Raw genomic sequence first — 16594 nt, 5'->3', positions numbered from 1 at the left:
ACAAGTAACAAAATAGCAATAAATGCATATTTACCAATAATTACTTTGAATGTAAGTGGACTAAATGCTCCAGTTAAAAGATGTAGGATGACAGAACGGATTAAAAAAAAAAAAAGAGAGCCATCTATACACTGCCTATAAGAAACTCACTAAAGACCTAAAGACACATGCAGATTGGAAGCGAGAGGATGGAGAACTATTTATCACACAAATGGATGTGAAAAGAAAACCAGGGTAGTAATATTTATATCGCACAAAATAGACTTTAAAACAAAGACTGCAACAGGACACAACGGACACTATATAGTTAAGGGCACAGTCCAACAGATGACATTACAATTATAAATATTTACGAACTCAACATAGGAAACCCAGATACTTAAAGCAGCTAATAACAAACATAAAGGAACTAATCCATAGCAATACAATAATAGTAGGGGGCTTTAACACCCCATTTACATCAATGGACAGAGCATCCAAACAGAAAATCAATAAGGAAACAGTAGCTTTGAATGACACATTTTAACCAGTTGGATTTAACAGATAGATTCAGAACATGCCATCCTAAAACAGAATACACATTCTTTTCAAGTGCACGTGAGTATTCTCCAGATAGACTACAGATTAGGCCACAATAAAAGCCTCAACAAATTTGAAAATATCAAAGTCATTCCATGCGTCTTTTCTGACCACATGCTATGAAACTACAAATCAACCCCAAGACAAAATCTGGAAAGAGCACAAATACATGGAGGGTAAATACATGTTACTAAACAATGAATGGGTCAACCAAGAATTCAAAGAGGAAATAAGAAAATGCATGGAGACAAATGAAAATGAAACCACCACAGTCCAAAATCTTTGGGATCCAGCAAAAGCAATTCTAAGAAGTTTATAGCAATGCAGGCCTACCTCAATAAGCAAAAAAATCTCAAATAAACAACCTAACCTAACACGTAAACAAACTAGGAAAAAAAGAACAAACAAAACCCAAAAGCAGTAGAAAGAAGGAAATAATAAGGATTAGACAGGAATAAACAAAATGGAGACTAAAAAACAAAACAAAAAAATAATAGAACAGATCAATGGGTACAAGAGCTGGTTCTTTGCAAAGGTCAACAAAATCAATAAACCTTTAGCTGGATTCCTTAAAAAAAAAAAAGACTCAAATGAACAAAGTCAGAAATGTAAAAGGAGAAATAACAACTGACACAACAGAAAGACAAAGGAATATGAGAGAATATCATGAAAAACTATATACCAACAAATTGGACAACCTAGAAGAAACAGGTGAATTTCTAGAAACACATAATCTCCCAAAATTGAATCAGGAAGAAATAGCATATTTGAACAGACCAATTACCAGTAATGAAATTAAATTAGTAATCAAAAAAATCCCAACAAACAGAAGTGCAGGACCTGACAACTTCACAAGTGAATTCTACCAAACATTTAAAGAAAAGTTAATACCTAGTCTCAAGCTATTCCAAAAACATAGAACAGGTAGGAAAACTTCTGAATTCATTCTATGAGGCCTGCATTACGCTGATACCAAAACCAGATAAAGACACTACAAAAAAATGAGAACTGCAGCGAATAATCTGATGAACATAGATGCAAAAATCCTCAGAAAATACTAGCAAACCAAATCCAACAATACATTAAAAAAATCATTCACCATGATCAAGTGGGATTTATTCCCGGGATGCAAGGGTGGTTCAATATTTGCCTATCAATCAATGTGATACATCATATCTATAAAAGAAAGGATAAAAATAATATCATTTCAATAAATGCAAAAAAAAAAAGCATTTGACAGATGTATAACATCCATTCATGATAAAAACCTCAAGAAAGTACGTTTAGAGGGAACATACTTCAACGTAGTAAAGACCATATATGAAAAACTCACAGCTAACATCACTCAGTGGTGAAAAATTGAAAGTTGTCCCCCAATGATTAGGAAGAAGACAAGGATATCTACTCTCACCACTTTTATTAAACATAGTACTGGAAGTCCTAGCCACAGCAGTCAGATAAGAAAAAGAAATAAAGGGCATCCAAATTGGTAAGGAAGAAGTAAAATGTTCACTATTTGCAGATGATATGATACTATATACAAAAACACTAAATACTCAACCAAAAAACTGCTAGAACTGATAATTGAATTCAGTGAGGTAAGTAAGGTAGCAGGATATAAAATCAATATTTAGAAATCTGTTGCATTTCTATACACTACCAATGAAGCCCTATAAAGAGAAATTAAGAAAACAATCCCATTTACAATTGCACCAAAAATAATAAAATACCTAGGAATAAACTTAACCACCAAGCTGAAAGACCCGTACTCTTAAAAGTATAAAACATTGATGAAAGAAATTTAAGGTAAAGGGCACCTGGGTGGCTCAGCTGGTTAAGCATCTGCCTTTGGCTTGGGTTGTGATGCCAGGGTCCTAAGATTGAGCCCCATGTATGGTTCCCTGCTGAGTGGGGTGTCTGCTTCTCCCTCTCCCTCTCCCCTGGCTTATGCTCTCTCTCTCTCTCCCTCACTCTCTCAAATGAATAACTAAAATCTTAAAAAAAAAAGAAGAGAAAGAAAGAAAGAAGAGAAAGAAAGAAAGAAAGAAAGAAAGAAAGAAAGAAAGAAAGAAAGAAAAAGAAAGAAAGAAAGAAATTTAAGGGGACACAAACAAATGGAAAGACATTCCATGATCATGGATTGAAAGAACAAATATTGTTAAAATGTCTGTCCTACCCAAAGCAATCTACAGATTTAATGCAATCTCTATGAAAATACTCAGTATTTTTCACAGAACTAGAACAAATAATCCTAAAATATAATCAATACAATCTTGAAAAAAAAGAAAACAAAGCTGGAGGTATCACAATCCAGATTTCAAGCTGTGCTACAGAGCAATAGTAATCAAAACAGTATTGTACTGGCACAAAAATAGACACATAGATCAGTGTAACAAGATAGAAAGCCCCTAAACAAACCCACAAGGATATGGTCAATTAATCTTCGACAAAAGAGGCAAGAATATCCAATGGAAAAAAGAGCATCTCTTCAATAAATGGTGTTGGGAAAACTGGACAGCATCATGCAAAAGAATGAAACGATCACTTTCTTACACCATACACAAAAACAAACTCAAAATAGATTAGAGACCTGAAATCATAAAACTCCTAAAAGGGAAATCTGGCAGTAACCTCTTTTTTTCCCTTGCTTATTTAGAGAGAGAGAGCATGCAAGCTAGGGGGAGGGGCAAAGAGAGAGGGAGACAGAGAGAATGTTAAGCAGGCTCCATGCTCAGCGCAAAGCCTGACTCGGGGCTTGATCTCATGACCCTGAGATCATGCAAAAATCAAGAGTCAGACACTTAACTGACTGAGCCACCCAGGTCCCTGGTAGTAATCTCTTTGACATCAGTCATAGCAACTTATTTCTAGATATGTCTCCTGAGGCAAGGGGAGCAAAAGCACAAATAAACAATTGGGACTACATCAAAATAAAAAGCTTCTGCACGGTGAAGGAAACAATCAACAAAACTAAAAGGCAACCTATGGAGGGGAGAAGTTATTTGCAAATGACATATCTGATAAAGGGTTAGTACCCAAAATATATAAAGAACTTATATAACTCAGCACCCAGAAAACAAATAATCCAATTAAAAAGGGGCAGAAGATGTGAACAGACATTTCTCTATGAAGACACACAGATACGAAAAGATGCTCAACATCACTTACCACTTGCAGGAAAATGCAAATCAAAACTACAACGCGATACCACCTCAAACCTGTCAGAATGCCTAAAATCAACAACACAGGAACCAAGCGTTTGCAAGGATGGAACCTTCTTGGCACTGTTGGTGGGAATGCAGACTGGTACAGCCACTGTGGAAAACAGTATGGAGTTTCCTCAGAAAGTTAAAAAGAGAGCTACCCTATGATCCAGTAATTGCACTACTGAGTATTTACCCAAAGAATACAAAAACACTAATTTAAGAGGATATATGCACCCCTGTGTTCATTGCAGCATTATCTACAATAGCCAAATAGTGAAAGCAGCGCAAGTGTCCACTGATGGATGAATGGATAAATAAATGATATATGTATATGTATGTAAATATGAATATACATCTATATACAAATATCATTCAGCCATAAAAAAGGAATGAAATCTTGCCATTTGCAATAACAACAATGGAGCTAGACCGTTTAATACTAAGTGAGATAAGTCAGTCAAAGAAAGACAAATACCACATGATTTCATTCATATGTGGAATTTAAGAAACAAAACAGATGTGCAGAGAGGAAAAAGGTGAGAAAGACAAATCAAGAATCAGACTCAATTATAGAGAACAAACGGATGGTTACCAGAGAGGAGGCGGATGAGGGGACGTGTGAAACAGGTGAAGGGATTAAGAGCACACTAATCAAGATGAGCACTGAGTAATGGATAGAATTGTTGAATCGCTATGTTGTACACCTGCAACTAATGTAAATCTGTATGTTAACTATACTGGAATTAATATTTAAAACATAGTAAAATTTAAATAAAAATGAAAAAAAGATTAGCCTGTGAATGATTTAATTGTTTAAGAAGATTTTCTGGGGAAAATGATCACTTCTAGTTTTCGAGGCAATCTGTTTGTTTTGCATCCTTGGCTTTAAAAATTATGCTATTATTCCTCTATGTGATTTGCAAACCATTGTTGGCATTATTTTTGCAGTTGCAATCTCTGGGCCATCATGAGTTATATAAAATCTCCACTACATCAGGGTATCAAATATGTGTTGGATCTGGGAAACTATGTCATACATATTGGGCTGATTACTCATAAATCATCAAGTCAAAACAGTCTAGCACAAAGACCTGGATTGAACTTTGGATTTTACCTAGCTGTAACAGAACACTGATGCAGTTCCTTCCTGCCTGTTCTCACTCATCTGATTCTAAGGAACGTTTACTACATTCATGGCTTTTTGAGTGAACATACAATTCTTTTTTTTCCCATTGTCTCACTCCTTAGTCTCTGGGGTAATAGTGTTTCTTCTTAGGGAGAACCCAAGGATAACTTTGACATACGCTATCTTCATTTTTTTTACCCAAGTTATTTTTAATGTTGTCACCATTAAGCAATATTCTGAATTGTATCTGTACATTAACTGAATTCATTTTATTAAGTGGTGACTGTTTTAAGCAATTTTTATTTACATTGCTGATCAGTGAGGAGCAGAGGAAATCCATGAGCAAATGGAAATTCTCTGCTTATGCAAGTATTTGAATATATATAGCATTCTAATGTAAGAACATTCAGTTAAGAGTTCCTGTCCTGGTTTCTTTTGAACTTTTCATTTGAAATATACAAATAAATTAAGTGGCTCTAGGGTATGTTATTAATACAATCACTTAATACCTCTGTCTCCCACTAGACTGTAAACTGCATAAATGCAGGGACTGTGTCTTTTTTTGTTTACTGTACTTTTTAAAATGGAATTCTCCTGAATAAATGTTTTCAATGTCCTAATGTCAAAGGGAAAGTTATTTAATCTAAAAAGGCATCTGGTTGATACTTGAACCGTGAACACCTGGAAACAGAAGGATTATTTTCCTCTGCGAGTGTCCACCCCAGGCTATCAAATGCCAAAACAAGAGTGAATTGGTCAAGTCAGTCACATGACTCATCTTTTGAAAGTATAGAAAAGAGTAAGTGAGGGGCACCTGGGCTGCTCAGTTGGTTGAGCGTCTGCCTTTGGCTCAAGTCATGATCTCAGAGTCCTGGGATCGAGTCCCACATCGGGCTCCCTGCTCAGTGAGGCATCTGCTTCTCCCTCTGCCTGCTACTCCCCTTCGCTCATGCTCTGTCTCTCCCTCTCTCTCAAATAAAAAAGATGAAGAAGAAGAGGAGGAGGAGAAATAATATTTCAGGAAAATGGTTCAATTACAGTTTTTTGTGGATCAAGTATAATGATTAAAACTGCACAAAGTTAAACGTGCCAAAGCTAATCTAACCTCTTTCTATAGATCACTATTTATAATTAGTATTGTATTTGGTATCGTCACACTCAATTTACAATTGTTTAATTCTTCCCACTGCATTATTATACAGAGCCTGATGATTAGGTTTCAAGACTAATGATCTTCATAATTGTGTTGGTATCTCAGAAAGATGCAACATATCCCTTGCACTTTTGCTGTTGCTTGATCTTGACTTGAAAAGCAGGTATACCTACGGGGAAAAACATGTAAAATTTTACATCAAATTGATGCAGCAGAAATAATGATGTGAGGATTCCAAATTTATACTATTTGGGACATGAACAAATGCAACCTATGAAACATTCAGAAAACATCTCAGAAATTCTCCAGATCTGATATTCATTAAGAAAGAGAAATCTGGACCCAACCTTCTTTATTAAGATTGATGTCAACATGAACTAGAACTCTAAGGATCACCATTTCAAAAACAAGATGAAGGACTATTTATTATTCCTACGGTTCTCTGGAATATAAATCTTGCTGTTTGTGGTTTGGAAAGTAGTAAGCTCCACATTGGAGCTTAGAGAAGTGAAATTCTTAAACTTTGAGAAGTGAAATTCTTAAACATTAGAGAAGTGAAATTCTTCAACTTTTATAATCTCTCTAAGGAGAAGCTGAAATTTTATATATTTCTAAGATCTTGATTTGGGCATGATCATGTAACTACAGAACGTGTTCAGTTGCTCATTGGAAATTTCAGCTAATTGGTGATATTTGCTCTTGCTTAGCGATTTGCAGATTTGTCTGCACATGAAGATCCCACTCTGCACCCCAGCCCAGATTCTGATTTAATGAGCGTAGAGTACGATCTGGGCTATTAAAAGATGTCCAGGTGATTCTAACGTGCAGATAGGTTTGGGAACCATTGCTATATTTTAAAGGCATTCGTCAGCTCATAGCATCATCCTACTCTCAGCATCTATCCAAGTACTCCATGAGGGAAAGATAGAAACACAGGTGTTATTTGAATAGGGAGGTTCTAGTCTGGCTGCTGCTAAGGCCTTATTTCTGTGACTCTTGGTATACACTGTATTTGGAAATGAATGACATTTATTTTCCTCTATTTGTTCTTTGCATTTACTTATTTTTACATTTTTATTTTAATTCCAGTTAGTTAACATACAGTGTTATATTAGTTTCAGCTGTATAATACAGTAATTCAACACTTCCATACATCGGCCGGTGCTCATCACAAGTATACTCGTTAATCCCCATCACCTGGCTCACCCAATTCCCCCCACCCACCTCCCCTCTGGTAACCATCAGTTTGTTCTCTATAACTAAGAGTCTGTTTCTTCATTTGTGTTTCTCACTTTTTCTTTTTTGCCTCTGCTTGTCTGTTTTGTTTTTTAAATTCCACATATGAGTGAAATCATGTGGTATTTGTCTTTCTCTGATTGACTTATTTCACTTAGTATTATAATCTCTGGCTCCATCCATGTCATTGCAAATGGCAAGATTTCATTTTTTTTTATGAACGAAAAATATTCCAGCACGCGCGCACACACACACACACACACACACACACACACACACACATTCTTCTTTATCCATTCATCTATCAGTGGACACTTGGACTGCTTTCATAATTTGACTATTGTAGATAATGCTGCAATGAACATAGAGGTGCATATATCCTCTTAAGTTAGTGTTTTCGTATTCTTTGGGTAAATGCACAGTGGTGCAATTACTGGATAGTAAGGTAGTTCTAGTTTTAATTTTTTGAGGAGCCTCCGTACTGTTCCCCACAGTGACTGCACCAGTTTGCATTCCCACCAACAGTGCACAAGGAGTCCTTTTTCTCCACATCCTCACCAACACTTGTTGTTTCTTGTGTTTGTGATTTTAGCCGTTCTGACAGGTGTGAGGTGATAGCTCATTGTAGTTTTGATCTACATTTTCCTGATGATAAGTGATGTTCAGCATCTCTTTGTGTGCCTTTTGGTCATCTGTATGTCTTCACAGAAAAATGTCTGTTCACATCTTCCACCCATTTTTTAATAGGATTATTTGTTTTGGGGTTGTTGAGTTATATAAGTTCTTTATATATTTTGGTTACTGTCCCTTTATCAGATATGTCATTTGCAAGTATCTTCTCCCATTCCATAGGTTGCCTTTGAGTTTTGTTAATTGTTTCCTTCGCTTTTATTTTGATGCAGTCCTATCGTTTACTTGTGCTTTTGTTTCCTTGCCTCAGGAGACATATCTAGAAATAAGCTGCTATGACCGATGTCAAAGAGATTACTGTCTGTTTTCTCTTCTGGAATTTTTATGGTTTCGGGTCTCATAGTTAGGTCCTTAGTTCATTTTTAATTTATTTTTGAGTATGGTGTAATAAAATAGTCTAGTTTCTTTCTTTCGCATGTTGCTGTCCAGTTTTCCCAACACCATTTGTTGAAGAGCCTGTCCTTTTCCTGTTGGATATTCTTTCCTGCTTTGGCAAAGATTAATTGACTGTATAGTTGTGGGCTTATTTCTGGGTTTTCTGTTCTGCTCTGTTGAGCTCTGTGTCTATTTTTGTGCCAGTACCATACTGTTTTGATCACTAGAGCTTTGTAATATAGCTTAAAACCTGGAATTGTGATGCCTCCAGCTTTGCTTTTGTGTTTCAAGACTGCTTTGACTATTCAGGAATTTTTTTAGTTCCTTACAAATTTTAAGATTATTTGCTCTAGTTCTGTGAAAAAATGCTGTTGGTATTTTGATAAGGATCGCGTTAAATGTGTAGATTGCTTTGAGTAGTATAGATATTTAACAACATTTGTTCTTCTAATCCATGAACATGAACTGTCTTTCCATTTGTTTGTGTCGTCTTCAATTTCTTTCACCAGTGTTTTATACTTTTCATAGTACAGGTCTTTTACTTCTTTGCTTTGGTTTATTACTAGGTATCTTATTATTTTTGGTACAGTTGTAAATGGGATTGTTTTCTTAATTTTTCTTTCTGCTAATTGGTGTATAGATATGCAGTGGATTTCTGTACATTGATTTTTGAATGCTGTGACTTTACTGAATTCATTTATCATTTCTAATAGTTTTTTGGTGGCATCTATAGGGTTTTCTACATACAGTATCATCTCATCTGCAAATAGTGGAAGTTTTACTTCTTCCTTACTGATTTGGATGCCTTTAGTTTCTTTTGTTGTCTGACAGCTTGTTCTTTACCATTTCAAATGACCTGTAGAAATGCCAAGCTCTGCTTTAAAATGTGAACTGGCATCAGTAACTCTGAACTGACCAGGTGGTCCCAGTTATCCTGACTGAATGCTTTAGAGTCATTTTTGAGTGCTTTTTTCCTTCCTGAATTCTGGCAGCTTTACCACAACAGCCTCTTTCCCTTTCCTTCTCCCTCTTAGTAACCCAGTTGGGGCTGTATGGTTTCATTCTTGACTAACGCAATAGCTTTCAAACCAGTGTTAAATTCTCATCTCTGCCTTTTCCAGTCCAGCCTACTTTCTAGATTCTTCCTTCTGAATCCTCATTTAATTCATTACTTCTTAGGCTTTCATTTTGCACAGAATCAAGTTCAGACTTTCAAGGGTTTATGCCATCTAAATTCTACATATCTAACTGTACTCACTTCACGTTACTCCCCTATGTGTGTGTGTTGTTCTAGTTAGTTTCCAGAATACCACATAATGTTGTGGGTTTTTTTTCCCTTGCTCATTCCTTTGCTTAGACCAGTCCCTCTGACTAGAATCTCCATCTTCAGTTCCAAATCGTTTTTCAAGGCCCAGATTAAACACTGTCTTCTATGAAACCCCCCCCCTTTTTTTAAATCACTAAAATTAAATGAGATTTTCTCCTTCTTGTAAGACTTAAAGAACTGATTCTATATCAAGACAGTAGTTAACCTTATACAGGTTTAGAATAGAGAAATTTGAGTGCCTGCATTTTCTCACTCTGTTGCAGGTTTCTGGAGAAGGAGGACTATATCATAAACATCTTTTTGCCCTTCACAGCACTTGGCTCAAGGCCTCCTCTATATATAATCAGTATATCATAAATACTTGTTAGCTTGAATGAGTGACACCTAAAAGAAATGGTTGTAAATAAATAGGCCATTTTGCAGCGTTCTCCTGCATTAGGCTATATATTCTCTTGAATATTTGACCTGCATATATTTTTCTTGGTGTCTTACCAGCTAATTCTTAGGCAAGTGAGAAGCTAATAACATTGATTTTTCCCCCATGTGATGTTGTAAGACAACCAAAAAGAAAGAAAGAAAGAAAACACTGCTCAGTCTGCACTGAAATAAAATCTCTCCTAGCTATCCTGTAATTTTATTGTAAGAAATAAATGCCAGCTTTGTAGATCTGAAAGGGAATCTTTCTGCAAAGTCAGCAAAACCAAATTACGAAAATATTTGTTTGAATCTAACTTTGGTAATTTAAAACAAAACTACTCAACAGACTGTGCTTTCTTATTTTTGCCTCTTTATTTTTAATGACTCATGAAACTATGCAGCCTGTCTCCCTTTGCTCTGCCCTTCCTTGACCTCTGCATCAGCTACCTAAGTTAAGTGAGTTGGCAACAAGATTTTCCTTCTTCCACGATGTGATCCTAGAGGAATTTGTCACTTGAAATGGGCTTTTAAATTCTTATTTTGAAAGGAGTAGGAAGATTTACATTGTTGAAAGTACTTCTCTGCCAAATGAAAGCACCTTTAGATATATATATATTTAAATGGAAGCTACCCAACGGTATTGTCGAAATGGTCTCTCCACAAAGTAGACATGGTGCAGTATCTCCTGGGGAGCAGGGTAGCTCCATATTTACACTTAGCCAAACAGCTCAACCCACTTAGGAACAGAAAATCATGATGGTGTAGTAGGTTAAAAATGGCCAAAAATTCCTACAGTTCCTCCTATAAAAGAGGCAGGGTTTCTCTTCTCACCCGTTGATTCCAGGCCATTTCTTGTGACTTGTTCTGATCAAAAAAACAGGATGGAAGCGATGTTATACAGCTTTTAAGGAATGCATCCAGACGTCTTCCAGCTGTTGCTCTTACTCTCTTGTATTCTGTGTCGCCTTTTGAATAAGCCCAACCTAACCTTCTTGAGAATGAGTCAGTACATGGAGATAGAGGCCCTAATCATGTGACCAACACCATCTGGAACCAGCCAGCCTGCAGCCACCCTGCCAACTGGCACAAACCAGCGGTGAACCCAGCTGACACTGTGTAGTACAGAAGCAGTGTCCTGCTGAGCCCGGTCTACCTCGATAGAATCCCGAACAAATGGATAGTTGCTTCAACTCAAGAAGTTTTGAGGTTGGTTGTTATCCAACAGTGGGCTACTGATAGAGGTGGCTTATGGGTTTTTGTAATAGAGTATGGCGATTTCAAGAATAATGAATTATTATTCATCAAAGATATGTGTTAGGAGGTAGAAAGAATGCATCTCCAACTACTCCTATATTAGTTTGAACAGAAAAAAGCAAAACTTAAATTATGTAGTGAGCAAAAGGAAAACTCAAGGACATAAAATAGATTCAAAAAGTAACAGCTAAATGGCCCTACATGACACATATGTTGCTCCATGGGGGGAAGAACAAAAAGGAGAAGAACAAAGAGAGGGAGAAAATGGAGGGGAAGAGAGCCGCCCAAGAGATGGTGGAACGTTAGCCAACATGCTGTCATCATTTATCAACTGTTTGGAATGGGAGGAATTAATGGACCCAGCATCAAATCATGTTCAACAGGATGGGGAGGTGACCGAGGGGTGGGATGGCCCCGAGTGTGCAAGGGTGTGGAGGAGGAAAAAAAAAAAAAAAGAATAGTAAGCGAAATAGTGAATAAAATGTATTTCTGAATAAATTGGATTGGTATGTATCTGATCTGCTGCTTATTTTTGGCTGTTAAGGAGAATCTACAACTGTGACATCTTTTCCAAGAGTGATAAAGCCAGAGGAACTAGCCTTGTAACATACAGAGAAGGTCTAACATAAATAAATATGTATCAAATGTCTGTCACGTACCAGACAATGTCTAATTCCTAGAATATAGTGACGAATCCGAGAGGGGGGCGGGGAGAAAAAGAGAGATTTAAAAGGTGGAGGGTGTGATAAACAAAAGAAAAAAATCTGATAGAAAGAAGTGTTGTAAAGGAAATTAAAGCAGACTAAGAAATAAAGCATGACAGAATAGGGGAAAATCATTCCAGATGCATAAAACAACAGGTGCATGGTATGATTTGGGGGCATATTGGCATATTCATGGGATAACAAGAAAAGCAGTGTGATTGGTGTGATGGGGAAAATGAAGTAGAAGAGATCGTCTGTGTCAAAAGGAGGGTGTTGGTAAGGACTTCGAATTTTGTTCTAAGTATGATGAGAAGCCTCATTAGAGCAGGAGAGTGATTTGATCACTTGAGAATTGATCAGATTTCTGCTTTAACAGGGGTACTTTAAAAGGATTGCTCCCCGCTGTAGAAAATAGAGATGCAGGGGACCAGTGAGAGTGCTGTTACAGAAGGCCTGAGGAGCTTCAGGAAAACAACTCAACCAAATGTAATTTTTTTCAAGGTCCTAAAAAATTTAATATCTAAAATGTATTGTGGAAGTGGAAAAAACATAGAATTTGAAGTTATAGAGAACTGTTTTTATATCCCCGGGATTTTTTATGATGCCTGGCAACCTACTTGGTGTTTCTGAACTTTAGTTTCTTTGTCATTCATTGAGTTATTGTAAAGATTCAATGCATCATGTATGTTACGTGCCAGTCTAAGAACTTGGAATATCCTATGTGTTAGTTACACTTATTAACCAGTTTCCATCAATATGTGATTAACTATATACTTAGTTTCAAAATAAAGGACAAACAAAAAGACCAACCACAAAAAATCCAATGATAGATGGTAAGGATACAGCAAATGAATTCAGTATGGAAAGAAAAATCTAGAAATCTAATTCAATAAAAAAAAAAGAAATCTAATTCAATATCAGATACTTGTTGAAGCTTACTGAAAACAACTCTTCATAAGGGACAGCTGGAGGAAAGGGACCCTTTTTTCCTTCATTTTAGCATTCCAAGTATGAGAGTATATCCATTTAGTTTACTAAATAACATCACCTCCTTTAATGTTTTATTGGGTTTGTGAAGTATGTTTATCACAGGTCAAATAGGCATAGATTTGAATTTAAAAAAAAAAAATTTGCTTTAAAATGATATTTTCTCCTAATTCCTGTTCTTTTTTCCACATACTAATTTTCCCTTAAAACCCATGCCATAAACTTTGGAAGTGAGAAAAACTAAAATAATATGAATCATATTATAAATTATTTAGAGAAAAGTTTTTATTGTGAAAAATGCAAAACTTTTCAGTGAGGTCTTTTTTTTTTTCCCTTGAAACACATAAATAAATAGAGCCATTGTCGAAAGTTGCCCATAAATTATGTTACCATTTCTAAGTTCAAAAATAATTACCAAAAATAATATGTTTGTTTTACCTGTCCTCCCTTAGGTTTTTTTTTTATTTTTTTATTTTTATTTTTTTTAAAGATTTTATTTATTTATTTGACAGAGACAGAGACAGCCAGCGAGAGAAGGAACACAAGCAGGGGGAGTGGGAGAAGAAGAAGCAGGCTCACAGCAGAGGAGCCTGATGTGGGGCTCGATCCCATAACGCCAGGATCACGCCCTGAGCCGAAAGCAGATGCTTAACCGCTGTGCCACCCAGGCGCCCCTCCCTTAGGTTTTTTTAATCCAACTCCAAAATTCCAATGACATACATATAATTTCATTTTAGAGGTAGTTGTTAGTCCCTTTAGTTAGATAACTAATAGAATTGGATACTAGATTTGCTATAACTAGTAGTATTCTCACAAAATTTGGTTAAGTTAAATATCTCAGTGTTTCTCTTTATTAGCACTGCAGGATGTATGCTATTAATGTTAAAATTAATTTTCTCGATTGCTTTACTTTCTATGCTGATTCTGTTGGAGACATATTTTGACAATACTAATGGTATGCTTAGAGGCAAGACAGTTCTGCAAAACTGTAGAAAGAGAGGGATTTTTTGTTGTTCAGAATGTCACTTATTTGTGAAAATTGTTCTACAATATTAGAGGCTACGGAACATTGCTTGTTGCTAATTATGGATGACGAGATGATCTCTGATATTTGAGGAGAATTAATGTTTCAATGAATGTTAGTAGCATCAAAATGTAGAAATGTCTAATGTTTGTTGTTGTTGCTATCTAGGATATTATAACAACAAAACAGAAGACATAAGAAGTTAGGGGGAGAGGGGCGCCTGGGTGGCACAGCGGTTAAGCGTCTGCCTTCGGCTCAGGGCGTGATCCTGGCGTTATGGGATCGAGCCCCACATCAGGCTCCTCTGCTGGGAGCCTGCTTCTTCCTCTCCCACTCCCCCTGCTTGTGTTCCCTCTCTCGCTGGCTGTCTCTATCTCTGTCAAATAAATAAATAAAATCTTAAAAAAAAAAAAAAGTTAGGGGGAGAAAAAGACTGGAGAAAGATTTTATTCTTTGACATTAAAGTAGTAATAAAATGAAAAAACCTGACTAATTAAAAGTACATTAATACCGGTCCTTTGAATATCAGACTGCATAGTATTGGGGTAGTAACAGTTACTTTAGAAATGACAATATTGGCCAACTGGTTATCAGTTGGTAGCAGGAAACCATCCAATTTTTCCACAAATGTTGGTATGTGAAAATTCTCAACTGTGTTCTAATTTTTGAAAGTTGCTCCTGAATATATTTTTCTATAATTCTTTTGAAATTATAAATAGTCCACTGTTTCTCGGGTGTTTTTTTTTTTTAATTTGTTTGTTTGTTTTCCCTGAGAAATAGGCCAAAGCAGAGAACTGTGTGGATTTTCCAAAGTCCTCCTAGATTAGAAAGCTTGAATGGCAATTTTTGATTAGTACTAGAGAATGACATGAATTTTCAAAGGTAATAAATCTAGGACTGTTTTACAGATCCAAACTTAATAAAGGAACTGTCCCTGTGTGATATGGACTGAATTACGTCCTCCCCAAATTCATATGTTGAAGCCCTAACCCTCCCATGTGACTGTATTTTAAGATGGAGCCGTTAGGAGGCAATTAAGATTAAATGAGGCTATAAAGATGGGGCCCTAATCCAGTGGGATTATTGTCCTTATAAGAGAAGGTGGAGACAGCAGAGAGCTTTCTGTCTCTGCCACGTAAGGACACAGTGAGAACATGATCATCTATGAGGCAGGAAGATAACCCTCACATTGATCTTGTTCTTCTCATTCTCCAGAGCTGTGAGAAAAAAAATTTTTGTTATTTAAGCAACCCAGTCTACAATATTTTGTTAAGGCAGCCTAAACTGACCATGATACTATGTCTATGGTACATGAGTTCTTGCCCCATCACAGATGCTAACTCTAGAATGGAAATTTCCATCCTTTTAAGTTATGATAGTCTTTTTGATTATTAGAATATTTTGAGGCCCTCCACACCATTGTTGTTGTTTCCAGCTGATTAAAACAAAACAAAACAAAACAACACCGTACCAAGAATTACAGAGTATTGAGTAACACTGTGAAATGATTACATGTTTTACCCATCACAATTATATTGGGCACTTGAGAAATAGTAGTGCGTATGTATGCAAGACCTGTGATTTATTCACTTTGCATAGATGATATGCACAGTGTCCCAGGGATTGTTACACCCCCTGCAACAGGTCTGTGAATCTGCCTTCAATCTTAGATCCAGTAGAACTCATCAACAAGGATGACTAAGTACCTACTGAAATGGTACCAGTACTAACTAGAACCAGCTACCTATACTGGCTCCTTAAACTGCACACTTGCTTTTCATGAATATCAAATACGGCAAAAAGTCTGACCCACACCTAGCGATGGCTTCCTATTTGCCTTGTGCCTGTAGGATCTTAGAACCTTAGTTGAAAGGCACTTTTAGAGACACCTGGTTCAACTCTTTCTTTTACAAAGTTTGGAACTTAGAATGGTTATTTAGGGGCAGAAACTGTACTTCAGCCCAAATCTCCTTTGGGCTACATTATTTTAATGCTAATTTTGTGCATTTAAATAGAAATCTCATACACATTTTAAGTCTTTTTTTCAATCACACACTTTTTGCTAGCTATTTGGAGCCCTTAACTATTCCTTCTAAGATGGCGATTACTCCTTTCGTAGCTACTCTTGGACTGGGTATAACTTGTTTGTATTTATAAAAGATGTGAATAATTCACTCAAAACTGCTCCAGACTGCCTCTCTAGTCTCTTCTTCCCGACCACTCTAAGCCTGGGAATAGTGTCCCAGGCTCATTCTGCAAAGGTTTACAGGTTTCAATCAGAAGTAGATAAAAGTATACTATATGCAGGAGGAAAATATGCTCTGTTTCATTTAACAAAAGAATCAACACAAACACGTGCCACCACATCTCAAAACTCCTGGAGATCTAGGTCATCACTCAATCGAATTGTAGACTCCTGATGTCGCTATTATTTTGAAAGATCACAAATAAGTGTGTTGTGTATCTTCGGCCATACAGTTTACCTCTCTCTGCATAGCATGAGAAATGATCTCCTG

General features: G+C 36.4%; 1 protein-coding gene across 1 annotated transcript in view; it reads left to right on the top strand.

Moving 5' to 3' along the window:
• The window catches only part of PLXDC2 (plexin domain containing 2), a 432671-nt gene that overhangs the window by 191928 nt on the left and 224149 nt on the right, over positions 1-16594 (top strand). The window lies entirely within an intron of this gene.

The sequence above is a fragment of the Ursus arctos genome, unplaced genomic scaffold, assembly GCF_023065955.2.
Source record: "Ursus arctos isolate Adak ecotype North America unplaced genomic scaffold, UrsArc2.0 scaffold_30, whole genome shotgun sequence".
Taxonomy (NCBI): domain Eukaryota; kingdom Metazoa; phylum Chordata; class Mammalia; order Carnivora; family Ursidae; genus Ursus; species Ursus arctos.
This window is presented reverse-complemented; position numbering and strand designations above follow the sequence as displayed.